At 52.3% G+C, this 5,261-nt stretch overlaps 1 pseudogene; it reads right to left on the reverse strand.

Moving 5' to 3' along the window:
• Positions 1-4,407: 4,407 nt before the first annotated feature.
• On the reverse strand, positions 4,408-4,575 carry LOC115317361 (annotated as a pseudogene).
• Positions 4,576-5,261: the final 686 nt, after the last annotated feature.

Raw genomic sequence — 5,261 nt, forward strand, 5'->3', positions numbered from 1 at the left:
TCCGCAGCGTCAATCTGTTTTCTCCAAGGTCGACGACGGCGCTGTATTCACACAAAAAGTCCATGCCGAGAATGACGTCTCTGGAACAGTCTTGTAGAATGACGAATTTCACAGGACACGTCTCGCCGTGAATTTCGACGCGAGCGGTGCACCTTCCGACAGGCGTGATGAGGTGTCCTCCGGCGGTTCGTATCTGCGGTCCATCCCACGGCGTCGTGACTTTTCGAAGGTGGCGAGAGAGCCTCCCACTCAATACTGAGTAATCTGCCCCGGTGTCAACGAGTGCCGATGCGTTTTGGCCATCGATAACAACGTTTAGGTTGTTGGACACCGTTGCAGGCGCGTCGGTGCAATGCGGGGCGTCGAGAGAGTGGGAGCGCTCCGGCGTTCTTCGAGGCTGTTTGCTTCCGTCGTTTTCGGCAACGTCACCTCCAGGCGTTGCCGCACTCAGTTTTCCCGACGACGCAGGGGAGACAGGCTCTCTCGGCGGGATCGTGGCGCTGGGGAGGCTGGACGTCGTGGCGATGGGGAGCGGGCTTCACGGCGGAGTGACGACACTGGGGAGGGGGAACGTCGGAGGTACTCCTCAATGTCGTGAGGGCGTTCGCCGTACCTCGGGCGTGGGTCGTTCGGGTGGAACCCACGCAGGCCCATTTGCCGGTAGGGACAACGACGGTAGATATGGTCGGCCTCTTCCGAAGTGGTAGCACAACGGGCGTCGATCGGCCGTCCTCCACACGTCGGTTTTTCGTGGAGCAGCTTGTTCTGGGCGGACGTACGCCCGATCTTCATGGCGTCGTGAATACTGCGGCGCTAGAGGTTCACGTCGAGGTGGCGCCGTATACGGGTGAGCAGGGGGCGGTGGTCGTCGGGTAGCTGCGGCGTAGCTCAGCTTCCGTGGTTCAGGAGCGGCGCTGGCGAGAACTTCTGGCTGCAGCGCCTGCTGAAGTTCTTACCGGACAATCTCGGCGACTGAGGGCGTATCCAGGCTTGTGGCAGCAGGTAGCAACTTCTTCAACTCCTCCCGGACGGCTTCACGGATAAGGTCACGGATGTCGGGGAGGGTGGTGCCCAGGTCGGATCCAGATGTCGCTAGAGTAGTTACGCCAGGGTGTCGTTGGTAGTGTCTGGCGCGGGCTAGCAAGGCCCGTTCCATATTTGTCGCCTCCGTGATGAACTCGTCGACTGTTGTTGGAGAATTCCGGATGAGACCGCCGAAAATCTCGCTTTTCACAGCCCTCATCAGGCGGTGCAGCTTCTTCTCCTCGGTAGCCTGAGGATCGGCGCGGGCGCTTAGGCGGAGAACATCCTCCACGAAGCCGGTGATGCTCTCGTTGGGGCCTTGAGTCCTGGTACGCAGTAAGTCTTCGGCTCTCTCTCGGCGGTGCTGGTTGACAAATGTCGCCTTCAGCTGGCTCTTGAAAATGTCCCAGGATGTCAATGAAGACTCGTGATTTTCGTACCAGCTTCTGGCAGTCCCCTCGAGCGAGAAATACACGTTTTGCAGCCGTTGCTCGTTGGTCCAGCTATTGTGGCGGGCGACGCGTTCGAATTGGTCGATCCAATCTTCAACGTCTTCGTGGAGTTCGCCGTGGAACGGAGCCGGTGTCCGAGGAGCGACGGGTAGGTAGACGACGGCAGGAGCGGCGGGGGCCTGCGACTGGTTGTCCATCGTCGTCTTCGGCTTGGGTTTATCCAGGAGCAAACCGTACTCCGGATCCTCTCCCTTGGTGCGGCGGCTGGTCCGAGTTTCAGGTTCCGCGCTGAGTGGTCTTCTCAGGGAGCCTTGAGTCGGGCTTGCACTGCGGGTCCTGGGAGGGGAACGCTGCACGGGCATGCGGTACCCCGCACCTCCACCAGAATGTCACGGGTGGTGAGTCGTGACCAATAAACAAGAAATAAACAGAAATAAACAAACGTTTAATGTGGCGAACTTGTGCCAAAAATAAAAAAGGAAACAGAAGAAAGCAGAGCGTCGCGGGCGTCGAAGTCGGCGTGTCAGCAGAATCAAGCGCTGGGGCGAGACTGACTCGACAAGGTCGCGGGCGGCCTCTTATCTAGAGTGAGTCAGTATCTCGAAGATTCGGCGGAGAAGGTTCGAGCGTAGCGCGCTCGGGGCGAGAATGAACAAGCACTTTCTAGAACAACAAAAACAGGGATGAACGATAGTTATGTCCGCAGCAAGATAAACGAGAACTTCCTACAAGTCCGTGACCCTGCGCGCGGCAATATCCTATAAAACGAGCCGTTTGAATATTGGGTGATAGTTTTAATAAGTGTACAGCAGTAAAGTTACAGGTTTTCCTTTATATTTTCTTCGTGGTCGTACCGTACACGGTGCAACGATCGGTACGCGGGCGCACGACCGTGATCATCTGCTATCTGTATACCGTAAGAGAGCAACATGAGCGCCGCATCTACCTCCGTCCCTCCGCCTCCTTCTCGCAAGCGGTTTACAGCAGAAGACAACATCTTTCTACTTCGGGAGGTGCTAGGCGCTACTCCTTTTCACTCCAGCCCTTTGGAATGACGTCCTTATAGGCTTAAACGCAGCGTCGGAAGAGAACTTCTCGTTGCGAGGAGCGAAGGAACGGATTGACCTCCTCGTAACTTTGTACAAGAAAAATGACCGCATCAACTGGAGAAAGTGAGTATATGTTTGGTTATCTTTGTATGTTCTTTGCGATTTAATATTTCTAGTTTTATTTGTCCATAGCTTTCTTAATACTCGGCCCGGCAGTGGGCCTCGAGGGAAAGAGACAGGATCGCTAGCAGACGACTTCGAATGTTGATGATAAGCGCGCGCGAGCGTGTTCTTGTGCCAAATCAAGTTTGCTTTCGGCAACATTTCAGCATATCAGGACGAGGTTGGTGTAAACATCATATTTGGTTGATGTAAAACACCAAAGCTTGCCCGCTGAGTACACATGACTTATTAGAAAACAAGGTACCATGTACGGTCGAGGCATTATTTTATTCCCCGAGTATATAAATCTGGTAAACTGAAAGAAAAAAAATACGCTGGCCTATCATTCGTGGTATCTGCACATCATTCCTGGTATCACAACTTTTTTGTTTACTTAAAAGCTACGCCAAGTTGAACGTCCCATGCCTTGCCGCCAACAAGCGCCTTCCCTTAGTGCGCAGACAGTCGTACAAAATCACTTTTTCTAAATAATTTTCGCTGAATAGAGAAGTCATTGTCAAAAAGATCGAGCGCCATTGTTGTCGGAAAGCTCGTCTGCTTCTTTAGCAGACGAACATTTTAGAACTTCGCAGTGCCAGGGGCGACACGCCGTGGTGCGCCATGTTTTGTATTACGGAAGCGCATTCATTCCAGTAAAAAAAACGAGATGAACTATAAGTAGGTATCCAATATTTTAGGTTCTTTATATATTTAGGGTGCGATCTTTATTTACTTGAGTTTCTGCGATTTGTACAAACACACGCAAATTTGTCTTTTCTCGATGAGGAGGATGCACGCTTCCGCTGCCAGGGGCCGCGACCTGTAGCGATCGTCTGCTATCGTCTGCAAATACGGTAAAGCCGTTTCAAGGCACACGATCGGTCCACACACCCGATCCAAGGTATCGATCGTATTCTGTTCCGGTTCCCTAAAACTCTCTATTGTCTTGGTCGGGCAACGGCGTCACGTCGTCGCGGTCGTTCACTCGCGGCGTACTTGCGGTCTCACGGAGTTTGTTCGCAGCTCAACGGTTCTTCTTACTTGTTTGCGAGTCGTTTCGTCTTTCTTGCCGCTTCTGACACCATGTTTTGTGCGTCTTTTTATAGGAGACCCACGTGGCTGCACACTTATTGAACCGCCATGTTTATTCTCTGCCCATGATGATGATAGCACTTCGAAACCAAAGTCAAAACGAAACTATAGCATATTGTAACACTATAAAGTTCGTGGCGTTCGTTAGCTTTCTTTTTTTCTAATTTGTACGTAATATTTTTGTGGAATGGTAGGGCCAAGAGCTGTTTTTCGCATGGTCTGTCTAACCTCATAGCGCCTTACATCAAAAGAAAAAACGGCTTTTTTTTTTTTTTTTTTTTTTTTTTGTCAGCTCTGCGTTGATTACGCATCTTTGGCCGACTATATCGAATATCGAGTTACCGAATACTAGCAATTCGATTCGCGAATCGAATTATTCGGGAGCTTTCTATTCGATTCGAATTCGAGTATTCGCACACCCCTAAATTTTATATCACTAAAGTTGAAACACTCATCAAGGTGATCTGGGAACCATGGCAACGCTCCGAATCTTTCAGAACTTTTCCGATCGCTTGAGATTCGGCTCTTCCGAATTTCGATTCGGAGAAAGATTCGTCCCATCCAAAGCGATTTTACACCAACTACTACTGAGCTACAGTCTGATTTTCGAATTATATATTTGTTCCCGAAGGAACTGGGCCGATCCCTGCTGTACTGCAATACAGGGACGACCCTGGCAGGTTCCGGGCAAGCCCGGAGCACCCCACCTGGTTACAAAAATAAAGTTAATATCGAGGACCCATATAGGGCCCCTATCAGATATTAAGCTGATAAGAACAGATACTGGAAAGAGAAATTTATTGACGAGAACCACAAAATTACAAGGCACAAATATATACAAACGGCTGAGACAAGGACAAATTACAGAGAACAGTTAATTACCAAACTAGGGTTTAGCCTGACCACAGGGGCCGCGGCACCACCAGAGCGCCGACCCCCACCCGGCCCCGACCGAAGGCCAGCGGGCAAACCCCAGGGCAGGTCGCCCCAAGGTCCACCCACCACCCCCAAACCAGAGCCGACCAGGGCCCGGCGCCCCGACGCCACCGCAACCCCGTAAAAGTGGCCGGCGATCTCGCGTTCCCCAGATATGTAGCTGGAAACACCGCCATTAAAACCGGCCTGAAAGCCGGCTCCACGGCGGGAGCACTGAAATCATGACGTAATTACAGCGGCAACGCACCCCCAAGGACCGGGCGATGGAAGCGGATGGTAATGAAGTCTGTATGCCAGCGTCGGAGGAACTCCTCCTCCCCGAGGACAAAAAGGGCATCCTCAAGATGAGAAAGCAAGAGGATGCGCAGCCTGCGGATCATAGGGAACATCCGCCCTAAACGACGCCCTCGGGCAACAGCGGTATTTCTGTTTTGCCACAAAATGAAACATGCGACCGCAAACACAAGCCTGGAGCTGCGGCGGCGCGCACGGAAGTGCCTGCCCAGCGGGAGCGCAAACATTCGGCTCACCAGAGTCCAGAACGTAC

This window comes from Ixodes scapularis, unplaced genomic scaffold (assembly GCF_016920785.2).
Source record: "Ixodes scapularis isolate PalLabHiFi unplaced genomic scaffold, ASM1692078v2 PGA_scaffold10__122_contigs__length_95168666, whole genome shotgun sequence".
Taxonomy (NCBI): domain Eukaryota; kingdom Metazoa; phylum Arthropoda; class Arachnida; order Ixodida; family Ixodidae; genus Ixodes; species Ixodes scapularis.